This window comes from Pygoscelis adeliae, unplaced genomic scaffold (assembly GCF_000699105.1).
Source record: "Pygoscelis adeliae isolate BGI_AS28 unplaced genomic scaffold, ASM69910v1 Scaffold148, whole genome shotgun sequence".
Lineage (NCBI taxonomy): Eukaryota > Metazoa > Chordata > Aves > Sphenisciformes > Spheniscidae > Pygoscelis > Pygoscelis adeliae.
This window is the reverse complement of record NW_008825258.1, coordinates 1,981,642-1,995,425: the sequence shown is the minus strand read 5'-3', so window position 1 is coordinate 1,995,425 and position 13,784 is coordinate 1,981,642.

The window sequence follows — 13,784 nt, the reverse complement described above, 5'->3', positions numbered from 1 at the left end:
GCTGGAAATTAGTGGTTTGCAGAGCTGTGGTGGGGCTGGTGCTGGGGCTCCTGCGGGGTCTCGGCGAGGGGGTGGCGGGGCTGAGCTGGGCACGGTTGCCTGCTCGGCAGCCAGCCCCCAGAGTGGCACGGAGGGGATTTGTGCCACGAAGACAGCTGAAGGAGCTCAGTACGCCCAGTGCCGGAGGGAGCAGGGAAGGGCTGCGGGCTGGAGCCCCGGCTGCTCGCACTGCACCCGGGCAGCCAGGCTTGCACCACTCCGCATCCCGGGCAGAAGGAAAAGGCTCCAGTTAAGCCCTTTGCTGTATTAAGCCTTTTTCTCTACCAAGAAAATAAATGCTCTATTTTAAAGCTTGGGATGTGGTGAGCAGAGAAAAAAAAGGTCAGTGTTTGAATTTTGGTCCTAATCTGACCACCTGCAAACCCAGGGCAGGGCAAGAGGCAGGGACGGGGCTCCAGTACCCGTGCGGGGAGGACACCCATCACTGGGCAGAGAGGACCAGGCATGTCAAATGTCATCCCAGCCTGGCCAACTCCAATAGCTACAAGGCTGCCGTAAGCCTTTTTGGACCTGTGGATTAAATTCAGCTATTATTAATGCATGACATTCTGCTGATACCCAAATATCAGTCAATATTATTGACTTCAGTAAATTTTGCTCTGAGCCTATAACTGTAATTTAATTTTGCCCAGACCGAAGGAAAAAAAAAAAAGCACGCTGCATGAAAGCAATATTCCTAAGGCTTCATTTTGGAAAGACATTCGGATCTCAGAAATAGGACTTGAAGTGTTTGTGGCGAGGAATATGCTTAATTAGATTCTTGTCTGAGAAGTCCCCAGCTGTTCTGCAGACAAACAGAAATATCTGAGATTTCTTCCAGCTCTATGGAGACACAGAGATTGGCTCCTCTCCCTGTTGCCCCAGTCTGAGAGATTTGCACATATGATTATTATCTGGTGCTGTTTCAGACAATACAAGATGCCACACAATCTCTGAACACAGAGTAAATATTCCAGCATTTTGTTTCATGATTACTTCCACCCTGTTCGATTCAGCATCTGAAAAATTCTTTGCTGTTTTTTTCATGTGGAAGGCTTTCTGGTAGTTGGACATAACACACATTCATTAAGAAATGAAAATATCTCATGTGTTCAGGATGGAAAAAAAAATCCCTGGCTTTCAAGAAAGCTTTGTGAGCTTATTAAAAACAAGAGCGCTCGCTATGCGTGTCATTCTGCCAAATGAAAAATTCCCTTCTCTCTTCTCAGGCTTGTAAGCTGCTTTGTGTGCTCAAGACATCTCTTTCCAGCGTCCAGCACATTTTCATGGTTAGTCTAACTTGGAATAAAATATCAGCTGCCTTGTAACGACAGGAGGGGACCGCAGAGCAGCCGCACCTCGGCTCCATCGTCATTGGAAAGGGATCCTGGGGAAGCCGCCAGCGACAACGCCCTCCCAGCCCTCGGACCTTGGGAGCAGACCCCTGTGCCACAGGGAACCATCATACCCAAACCACGTGCCTGGGGAGAAGCTGAAACAGGAACTGTGTGCCAAAACCACAGCCAGCCATAAACACTACAGCTCGAAAAGAAGCGAGCCGTGACCGCTCCCAGAATCCACAACCCCGGGGCACCGCGGCAAGTCCAACCCCATGCGGAAAGACGCAGTTTGGAAGCTCCAGCTCCGGCCGCGATTCCCAGGCCCAGCTCACCAGCCCGGCCGCTTTCCCCTTCTCTTTCTTGCTCCCCATCACTCACGCCATCCCTGGTTTTAGGGGTCCCACCTCCAGCCCCGCTCCTGGCTAATGCTTTGAGACAAAGCTGCAGTGCATGGTGGGGTGGTGAAGGTAGGGGTTGGTCCTCCACTGCCTCCTATCTTCTAATTTCTCCTGCCACCCCTCGGACTTCTCCATAGCGCATCCCACCACCCGGGCTGGCCCGGGAAGAGGTGCAGACAGGCGCCGTGCAAATCAGGCAACCGGCCACTGCACATGGAGGAGCCCAACTGGGCATCTCGGCACAAGCAGCTGCTATGCTGCCGGGCACAGCCTTAAGCACGTGGTGTTTTGGAAATGCAGCTCTTAGCGAGGTTTGTCCCAAGGTGTTGGGGTTGGATACACAGCGGAGCATGAGAACAGGAGAGCATCAAACACTAGCGACCCTCGGGAAAGTGAGGTTAACCTCTCGCTGCTGGAGCTACCCACAACAGGGAGTCTCCGGGTCCTGGTGAGGCACATCGGATAAGGAATATACCCCCAAACCCCGCTGTGGCTGGGCTGGACCTGACAGTGAACAACACCTATTGCAAGGATCAGACCAGCAAAGCGCACCCTTGGAGATCACCTCAAGCAGACAGTGGAACAAGTCAAGGCTCTAATCGGTCAGTTATTTAAAAATAACTTATTTCCAGAAAAAAAGCCTTCCAGAAGGAGAAGTGGACTTTTTGAGCTAGCTGGAAAAAACTGCACAGAGAGCTCAATCTCACATATCACCGAGATCTCCCTCCCCACCCAAGGAGGGCCACACACCGCTGGCAAGCACCCAAAGGTTTTCCCAGAACTGGGATAATTTGTTCCCACAGGGCAGAGCGATTCACTCAGCACGGCTGCAAGACTCTGCGTTTCATCTGACTAAGGATGAGATGAGTAAGAGCAACTACAAGGATGAATAAACACTTAAGGAGCTTTGAAGAGCTGCTCTCGGCAGCCAGCAGTAGCATTCATTATCCCATAACCACCTGAAATGGGACCTCTCGGTCTCCCTTGCGCGCTGTGAGCCGAGCCAGTCAGTTGGTAGGTGGTGGCATTTGGGCAGGCGGGGTGGTAATTTGGGACCTGGTTCAGTATGATTCAGTTCAGAAGGATCCAGATTCAGTACTGGATCACACACGGCTCATTTGCTATAGCAGATCACATTCTCCATGTGGATTATCTGCAGGGCTCTCTTTTTCCCCTGGTTCTTCATTCCCGTTTATCTTACAAGCAATTAAGACTATTTAAGAAGACGATCACTTTGGACTTTGAAGCTTTTTTCTCTGATCTGCTATGTTTGTTCCTTAAAATATAACTTCAAATATTGTGACATTCTGGATGTTTTCTGTTTCAGTAACAGGCTGGTAATTGTAATTAGTTTTATCACGGTGGAAATTCAAAAATCTGCTCTGAATGCGTTCCTTTGAATTTAGTTAAAAGGCACTTTTTGAGCTGACAATCATTTTGACTGTAGTTTGTGAAAAAGACTCCAATTTTAAACTTACGGGAAAGGCTCATTTTACTGCAGGGTTGAGAATCCACTGTCTCAGAGCTCACTGGCATCGCAAGGTGCTAGCGAGAGCCAGAGCAAATATTTCTCTGGGCTTCCACTTTCGTGCAGTATGTTTTAGATTACACTTAAGTGGATTCAGGAGAGGAAGCTGGGGGTGGTGGGAGGGAAGGACGCGAGTAGGTAAGAATGAAAGGAGGCAGCGCATGGAAAAATGGAAGGAAACGGTCAACTAAAGAAAAAAAAGGATGCACAGAAAGGGTGAGGAGGTACTGGCAGGATTGAGAGTAGGTCATACAGAAAGCTCAGAGTTATATGTACCAGACTGACTAGATAAGGCTAATAAGGGAATAGATAAGGATAATGTATCAAAGGATTGCTGCTTGGCACTCCAGCCAAAGGCTGTGAGGCGCTGGAGGTGGGATGGAGAAAACAGGAAAAGGGGAAGGAGCGAGAGGAAAACACCAAGAAGATGCTAAAAATGTTAAAGATGTTGAAATATTCAATATACAGTTCAAAATATTCAAAATACTTTCTTTCATGTTTGGACAACTCTGCAGTAAGAGCGTGGCAGTCGAGCAATGTGCCCAGGAGGGAGGATGCGGCTGGGCAGAGGCTGTGCCCAGCGGGGAGCTGGTGCTGGGGTGCGGCGGGGGCAGGAGCCAGCCAGGGCTCAGGCTCTGCACAAACCGGCACCCACACGTAGCACAAACCTGCTCTTTCCACCCTCCTCTCTTGTTCTAGCGGATACCAAACCTGGCTCCACTGCGCTGCTGGGAATTCGTGTTGGGCAGTGGGTTACCTTGCACCAGGCGAAGCTAATCCTTTGTCCGGGTCCTCCCGTGGGTGATGTGTCCTCTTCTACTAGCCAGAATATGCTGCTTCTTTCGAGGATGAGATGGCTCTGCCCTCCAAATCATTTCCATGGCAATACGCGGAATGCAATATATATTATGGTAGCCTGCAGCACCTGTACAGTGCTAGTGGGACATACAGGAGATATGAAAATAAAAAATTGAATTGAGCATGAACTTCTGCAGTCAGATTCTCAGATGGGCAAGGGCAAGGGCAGCTTTGCAAAACAGCAAGCAAGGGCAAGGCTGCCTCTAACTCTGGGGATAATTGTCATGGAAACTACAAGTAAAGTAGCACAAAACGTAAGTAGGTATGAAAAAAGTAGCTGAAAATAGCTGCTCCAGGAATGTTTCTTTGCAAAGGTTCTAGACATTAAAAGTGAATTGAATAAAGAGTTTAGTAATTCTAGATGTTCTTGGAAAATGAATTTTAAAGGGGAAAATGGGGCAAAACAGAGAAAAAATCTCTGAGAGGAAAATGAACGCAAGGCTCCTGCAAGCTTTATTATATACATACCTTCATATGTATAGATAGATAAACTCATGCATGTGTGTGTGATTACATATATAGTATAGTGTGTATATATATATAAAACTATATATAGTGTGTATACATACATATACACACTACTGAAAAAATAATACTGAAAAAAGTAACCAGCACAAAACAAATACTTACTGCATCAGACTGAAGACGACAGGGTTTCTCAGAGGTTAACTGTGCTGAAGTCCAAGGCCTTGAGCCAAGGATGGCTACATGACCAGAAAATACACACTGAGGGTGAGATCCAGCCACCCAACAGCAGAATGGATGGGTGCCAAAGAGCTGAAATAATCAGAAAAGGCATGAAACAGGGAGCTCAGCGTGTCTGCCGAGAGCCCCGATGGGCGGAAAGCAGGGGTACAGCCTCCAGCCGACTGGGAAGTATTCTGCAAGTAACAGCAAGCTTTTGATGGCCACAAACCAGGACACCTTTGTCTCTGCTCAAGAGAGCAGCAAACTGCATTTCGCAAAGTGCTTTTTCTCTGCTGTGAGGAACACCTCCCCATGCCAGACGGACGGTGGCACATCCGGGGTTATTATTCCAGCCAAAATTGCCGGTGGGCTGATGCACACGAGCTGCAAGCACAGGGGAAGGAGTAGGGGTGCCAGTCCAGAAAGCAGAGCAGCAGGTACAACCTCCGTGGGACGGCGCTGGGAATGGCAGGGCGGGATTCAGCGTCAACACGGAGGAAAGCAGATGAGATGTGGAGGTACTGTCATGCAGGTCACACTAGGAAAACATTAAAGGGCAATTTATGCACTTAGAGAGGAAAGAATTGAGTTGTAACAGGGAAAAATGTTAACTGGAAGATGCAAGAAGCAGCAAAATATATGTTACATCACTCACCAGCACACACTGCTGGCTGGGGCCAGGATAATCCCACTCCATTTTTTATGCCACATTGGAATAACCATTGAATAAACGGGAATAATCCTGCGACAGCGAATGGTGTCCATGTGCTAGTAGCTGCCACGCGGTATGTCTCAGCAGGCAAGATGAAAAGAGGTTGGTTCAAGGGCGAGTACCTGAGAAGTGCTCTGGCATCGCACTGGGTTCATGTGAGTTGGGGGGGGATTTTAGAAGCTGGTCATAGCCACAACATGTAACGATCAGAAACTCAAACTACACCCCAAAAGGAGGCAACAGTGAGAGACCATCTCATTTACCAGAGGAGGTAACACAGGGAAAAAAGAAAAGTACAGAGAGCAAGAGATGAGGAGGGGAAGGTCAGGGAGAGGTGAAAGGAAAATGGAAATAAAGGGAAAAATAACCCCACCTAAGAGGCAATTCTAATCAGCTACAAAAGCAGAGTTAAACGCAGCCCCAGTTGCAGAGCAGTGTGCCACGGAGACGGGCAGATAACTGCCACAGCAGCAAAGGCTGAATGCTGCAGCCAGACGGGGTTTTACAGGGCACTCACTAGGTATTTATGAAATACCATCGAGGCACAGGCTTCTTTACTTCTGAGCGGTTACAACATAGAAAGACACCAAAAGAAACTAATTACACAGGGTTTTTTACTCAATAATGTCAAATCACAGCTGAAGAAGATTAAATATGCAACCGAAAGTTACCTACGCTGCCGTAATACCACTAACAACACTAGCATTTATAGAGGGCTAAATCATGCTTTCCTTGCTAAGGCCCTTCTCTCTGACCTTTGAAGGTTTGATCTCGAGACATGATGTAAATCATCTGGAGAGTTTTCTTCACCTCTACCAGATGAAGGATATTCCTATTCTGAGAAAGCAGGGTTAGTCTTCCAAATAAAAGAAAGGAAGGTACTGGAGGTACTTGGGCATCCTAGTTCTCCGCTTCCCAAAGTCACTCGGACACCTCTGTGCGGTGGCAAAGCAGTTTCCATCAGCCAAGGAGCACCCTCCAACACTGCACACAGAGATGGACTCAGTTCCAGATGGTTTGAATTTTCTGCACACTTATTAAAACCGACATAAAACCCCCTAAAGTAATAATCCAGCTATTTTCACCCAAACTGACGTTTCTCAGGCTAGTAACTTGCCTATTAGTAAAAGTACAACGCTTAGGGCAATCGGTGCTGGGGCAGTACAGCACAGCACTGTGAGCGTCTACCCTCAAATCCCACTCACTCTGGGACGCGTAGTGCACTCAGGAGAAGGAAAAAAGAGCAGCTTCTTCAGTTAAATTGATGTTCAAGTCAATGGGCATTTGGTAGCTACTCTCCAGGTACACCAACAGTCTGCAGCAATGGCCAGAGCTACATTCTCATAGGTTTTAGAGAAGTACCTTGCCCTGTGAACTTAGCAGGACATTCAGAGTGCATCCACTCCACCACTGGGTTTATTTTAAAAGCCAACACAATGTTAAAACATCGCACTGGTGTTTGCATCAAACGCCACTTCCCTTGGTTAATAAAAGTGTGCCTGGTTTGCTACGAGATCTCAATAGAAGTTATACAACATTTCTCAGCCAAGTGCTTTTCTTTGTACAATCTGAAAACGACTTGTGTTATAAAGAGTGAAGAAAAACAACAAACGAGGCTGTGTGTTTGAAAAGAAGCTGTGGAAAATACATCAATATTTGTAATTACAGTGGCAGCTGCTGCTCTGTTGAGCAGTCATGGATGAAGGCTGCTTTCCCACGGATCCCATACCCCTTCTCCCCACTTTGCCCCCATCCCCACCAGGGCAATACTCCCAGGTCTTCCTTCCTAGGTGCCTCACGCCTATGTATTTCCCATCCCTCCATGTAGCCTGCGATGGCCACACAGCAGTCCTCGCTGCTGGCCACGTTCCCTAAGTACCAGCTAAGCAAAAGGCATTGCTAGCACGGGGCACGGAGATACAGGCGCCGCAGGGCAGGATGGCGGGGGTTAGCCAGAACGGCTGACCCTTTCCAGTCTGGATCTGCCCTACCTGATCTGCACGTGACTTCAAGGAATTGGACGTTGTCGAGAGCTCGTGACATCTGCCAGATTCGGTTCAAGTTGACCAAGGGGTTCAAAGCATCAGAGCACAGAAACACAGACTGACGGGCAGAGGGTATATTCGCACGAGACTATTGCCTTAGAAAAAGAGGCTTAAAAAAAAATCATCAAAGGACAAAAGTCACTAAGGCACCGCAGGGAAGGCTGACAAGGCTGAGCTAAGGAGGAGGAAAATGGAGTAACTCCCCAGAGGACTGAAAGATTTCAAAATCCTTGTTCTCCATTTCAAATTATCTCAGTAAACTGGTAACTATCACACCAACCCGCCAACAACCTGAGGATTTAAATAAGCTTTTTGCTACCAGCACATGTAAACCCCAATGAATTCCAAACAGATGGTTTATTTAAAGATCACATTATATGTACGATATCAATATCCAGATTACAGGGGGGCTGCTACAAGGAAAAAGATGTAATTGTAGACATGTAAAAACCCTCCGGTTTGGACAGAGACTGGGCAGGAGTAATCAGCACTTCTTAAAGTCTTAGAAACATAGTGAAAGAGCTGAAGTGTGTGTAATTACCAGTGAGAGGCATTGTAGCAAAGCAGATAAAGTTAATTATACAGTACAGGAGCATTTTCAGTTGATGTGGTAGTAATCATAGTCAACAGAGAAATGCCCAACAGAGGGAACTGCATACAATAAAAGCAATCATGTGGTGAAAGTGTACAGCACAAATTACCTAAAAAACAAAGGCAGATACAGACACACAGCTGGAGCTGACAAATCTTAATAAAGATTTGTGGATTTCTATGTGCAATAGGATACCTTAAAAAGCAGCAGACCTTAGCCTGTGGATGGTAACCCCCCCAAAATTGTCACATCACTCTGGAGGAGGTATCAATATTTGTGCTCCATGTGGGGAAGCAAAGGCCAGATCCAGCACCGGTCTGTGACAACATTCACACCGTTTGTCATGGGAAACACCGGTTATGTCCTGGGTGCTGCTGCTGTGTATGAAACAAATGCACCAGCGGGGTTGGTCTAGAGTACCAATTTTCTGAAAGTAAATCTGCACTTAGGAGAAAAGATGCAGTAAATAGACCTCACGTTGAAATTCAGGCTCGCAGGCTACCATTTCATACAGACCATTTAACGTCTGCATCCATCAGTCTGCATTAAAAGCAGGGGGGCTGGAATGCAGGACCTAAAATAAAAGGTTCAAGCATAAATCATTTGCGTGTGTGTATATTTATGCAACTGCAAACATCTCTTCAGCGTCTCTTGGTTTGATGATGGGACAGACATGGCACAGAATTTCACTTCCCCGTGCCGGCAGCGATCTCTCCCACTCCTCATTACAGCCATTTCACCCAAGAGCTGTCTCTTTCCATATGTTTTGGTGGCACCAAATAAAGTGGGTTCTCACCTGTTCAAAAAGAGCTTTCCCCTCAAGATTTCCTGAAGCAGTGGCGTTAAATAAATCCAGCCTCAGCCAGCAGCGTGCCACCACCCTCCCCTGCACCCAGGGCTGCCGCAGGCACAGGGTGAAGGAAGAGGCTCCCCCGCCGTCCCATCCCTACCTGCCAGTTTGATTTCTCATGGCCGCTAGATATTAATAACTTTTCAGATCTCTAATTGATGATGCTGTTTCACCCTGTCTTCCCAGGGCAATAAACTCCCCCTAACATGGCTGTGTGTTGGAACACCCCGATTAACAAACTTCAATGCTGTAAAAGACTTAATTTGGGGACTACGTGAAATGTTGTCCTTCAAAGCACCCTGATGTGCTAGTGGGGAAGGATTTATTGATTTGAAAATATGCAGATAAATAAATAAAAGACACTAATTGCTGTGAAACAGATACCTGGATGATCAGATGCTATTAGCAATACGGAAAGAGCGACAAAACAACATCGGGGAGGTCAAGAGATGCAGAAATCCCACTCCAAGGGCATTTTCTAACTGTCCTTACACTTGTGCCAGGGCTTGTCTAATGCCAGATGGCCAGCGGAGCTGTGCTGGCAGAGGGCTTGACCCTGTGCCTTTCACTCCTTGCTAGTACAGACCGTAATTTCCGAGAGCCAGACTTGCAGAGATGAGAGCCATATCTATGCCAACAACAATTACTTATGAAAACAGATAACTTTTAGGACCTTATTCAGAAGAAATCAATGCCTAACACCTGTGGGTTTATATGGTGCAGCTCTAGGGCAGATGTGAGTATTGCTGTCAGCACTTCCACTACTGAAGGATGAAGAATGAAGCCAGACGTGATTCAAGTGCCATCTTTTCCAAAGTTAAGTTAAAACAGCCCTGCAAATGAAACAAATGCATCGGCCTTAAAGATGCATGAGGATCACAGCAAGGTAAGAAAGCGTAATTGGTGTTACCGAGGTGAGCCTGCAGCTTGCGGCGCGATGGTTGTGCACAAAGAGCTCTTCGTTAGAGCACGGACACGCCAACCAGCTCCCAGGACCCTTCACGCCTTTCGCGATGGGAATTAAAGCCATTCAGCAACACTTGGGTCCAATCCCAGGCCCTGCTGCGGATCCTGATCTGCTGGCAGAGGATGCTCACAGTGCCGAGGCGGTCCCTGTCTCTGAAGCCCAGGAGAGCCAGGTAGTGCCACAGGACCTCCTTGGAGAGGAAGGCAGAGCACTTCTGTGACCTGCTGCTGGCAAGTGCCATTGACCCTGAGGTGATGCGAGCTTTTCCCTTGGCGGGCTGGGAGAGAGGAGCCCTCGCACCCGGTGGGGCTGGACGAGCAGAGGGAGCAGTGACAGCTGGGGTCCCTGGCTCCATCGATGGCACTTGCCAGCAAAGTGCTCATATCCTGACACTGCCGTAACGGGTGGCTCCCTGCAAGCAGCAAGTCAGCGTCCGGTCAGGCACAGGAGCCTGGACACCAGGCTGTGGCTGGGGAGGGGGACACGGCAGGTTTCGGGTGGTCTGTCCCAGCTGTGCCCCTGCAGAGGGCTGGCGGTCCCCAAAGCTTTCGGTTAGCATACAGCGAGAGCAGAGCTTCACTTTGCACGCTGGGGGCAAAAAAAAAGCCAAGCAAACCAAACACCCAGAAGGTAGAGACGCGGCGCAGTTATTGCTCTGAAACACTGTCACCTTGTGGCTGCTCAGCTGCAGTCGGACACGCCGCAGTCAACGTGCCTCGCTGGACATTGGGGTGGGTCTGGGCACGGCTCCGAGGGCGAAGGGCTGGCCAGGACACAAGAAGGAGCAACCTCACACAGGGGCACGGGGAGCCGCCTCGCTCCGGGTAGCATTTAGTAACAGCTATTACTGGGGAAGGCAGAGGCCTGGAAATCTGTATTTGCACTTCCAGCGCCGTCTGTGGCCTCCCACGTCTGCAAAAATGAGAACAGGAAGGGTGGCTTTAGTTGGGGTGCCGGTGATCACCTGCAACTGCCGGGAGCACAGACCACGCGGAATGTGTCCACCTGGAAACTGCAAGGAGCAACCGAACCTCTCTGCGTATGAGCATCACGGGGGGGGCTGCCCAGCTGGGGCTGTAGGCGACAGAGATACCAGGTAACGGCTCACTGGAGAGTCCGCAGGACCGTGCCGAGCTCTGACCCCGCTCCCCATGCCCTGCGTGCCTGGTCCAGACCGACCTGTCTGCTGCTGGTCCTCCCAGCACGCGGTGCGCCAGGGGAGCGCAGGGTCTGCACCGTCCTCTGAAACCCCTGGGAAAGGGAGCCCTCTGCCACGGGGAGGAACGGTCAATGCGTCTGTGCCTGTTAGACACCGGAGCGTTGCGATACCCCTTGATTTAACGAGCAGATGGGAGATCTCCACTCCCTGTGAGAGGAGTGCAGCCATCAGCTGCACCGCAGGCAGGACCGGAGAGCAAGGCAATAACAAATACCACTATATTTAGCTATTTTTAAGTTTGACCACACGGCCACAGGTGCTGAAAAAGCTGTCCTGCTCCAAAACCACCATCAGGCAGAGGAGACCTGCTCGGATGCCCTGAATGCCACCGGAGCCATTCCTGGGGTTAGTGCAAGCAGGAAGGTGGAAAGGATTAGTGCTTTGCGGGTGCAGAGTCATAGGGAGGTGCTGAGGCACTCCTGCCAGCTGCAAAAGGGGCTGGCTCCTACTTTCAGCTGGATAACCAGGGTGTATTATGCCATTAAAACAACCTGCAGCGTATCCGTATCATTGCTCTTCAAGAAACAGAGCATCATTAGAGTTACTAGGAGCCACCACAGGGCTCCTGCTGCATCTTACAAGGAAGGAAGCAATCATTTCAGGTCCATTTTGAAGAAAAAAAAACAAGTATTTATTCATTTGGATCCTTTTGAATGCTGTAAGGCCACATGAGAATTACAGTCACCTGAAGGCCTTATTTCTTCATATAAATATTTGAGATATAAATATTCTCTCCGAATTTCCTTTCATGTTTAGCAGGGAACATCACGTGCGTGTAGCCAGCTCCCTTGCTCCCAGTTATTGGTTAAATATACATAAATACGAAAATGTGGGCAAACATTTACAGACAATAAATGCTGGGGGGTTTTAATTAACTAGCGTTTCATACGGTTACAAAACAAAACACAACATTTTAGCAATAACTGAACCCAGGAAAATCAAAACTCGTCTCCCTTACTCTTCTCACACCTAGCAACTTATTTTGGGGCCAATTAAAAAGTGGCAAATCCAGAACAGGGAGTACGAAGAACTTTTTCTCCCACAGCACATAATGAAACTGAGGCTTTTACTGCCACAATGAAACGCGGATGCCGAAAACGCAGCGACGTCAGCAGGGCGTGGGTGTTTCTACGGACAGTAAGAATGGCCAGAGCTATAATAGTTACGAATGACGCGAATTTTGGAAGAGAGGCAGACCTCCAGCTGTGGCTGCAAACCAATCTTTATTAGGGATTAGGAAAAGAGCTAAGGTGACAGCCAGGTTATCTGCTTACAAGGGAGCTGCACATACTTTCCACCTTCCACCCAGCGCTGGAGAGACCGGCTGCAATAACTGGACATCGGAGCCGATACAGTTTTATTTTCCTTCGTCAATTTTTGTGAGCGAATCCCAGCTCGGCTGCCCACACGAGTAACGCTCACCTGTGTGTGCAGTGCCTGAGCGTATGAAACATCAGCCTTAGCAGAAAAAAAACGACCGTCCTTTTCTTCCTAAACAAGGCACACTAAGATTAAACGGCATGCCGCAGCGCCGGAGCACACTGCCCAAGAAACATAGCTGGGGACAAGATTCAAAAGCAAAATATGCTAGAGGCCTAAAAGTGTCTGTCATAAAAAAAAAAATCTAATAGGTCTCTGAGCAAACGCAAAGGCCAACAGGCAAATAACATAAACACTGCTGCGAAAGGATCTACGCGCAGTTCTCTGCAAAGCATCAAAGCAATTCCTTGCTGCGCAGTCAATGCAAAAGAGATTGCAACTCAAAACAAAAGAAACAGAAGACAAAAAAACCAAACTGCTCCTAAAGAAACAAAGGAGCTAACCAACTTAAAACACAGGTTCTCCTTTATTTTATTCTAGAACACTAGAACTACAGGCCAATGGCTTAAATGAAGGCAAAAAAACCCAGAATCAACATAACAAATATTAGCGCTTATCAAAAACGCAGCGGACAACAGTTCCTTCCAGCAAACTTCTAAATAATTCACACCCGATATGAAGAAGCCGATCTTAGGAATACACTGTGCCAAAACAGACGAGGAAGCAGTTTCTCCCATGACCTGGACGAAAAACCCAACACCAAAATAGAGGCAACAGCAAAAAGCGTTGCGTTTAAAACCCAATTCCAGCGAAAGACACCATTTAAAACCGAAAAGCGTCTGGCGGAGCCCGGCTGGGAGCCCGGCGGGGGGCCCGTCCATTGGCGCAGCCAATTTGCAGGCAGCCCCCGGTGGGCAGGGGGAGCAGGGCAGGACCCGGGCCGATGGGGTGGGGTGACGTATGGGGACCACCCCCCCCCACCGCCACCTGCCCACGGGTGCATCTTGGCTCGCCAGCGCCATGGGTGATGGCCTCAAGTTGCGTCAGGGGAGATTTAGGTTGGATGTGAGGAAAAATGTCTTTACTGAAAGAGTGGTTAAACATTGGAACAGGCTGCCCAGGGAAGGGGTTGAGTCACCATCCCTGGAGGTATTTAAAAAACGGGTAGATGAGGCGCTTAGGGACATGGTTTAGTGGGCATGGTGGTGTTGGGTTGACTGTTGGACTCG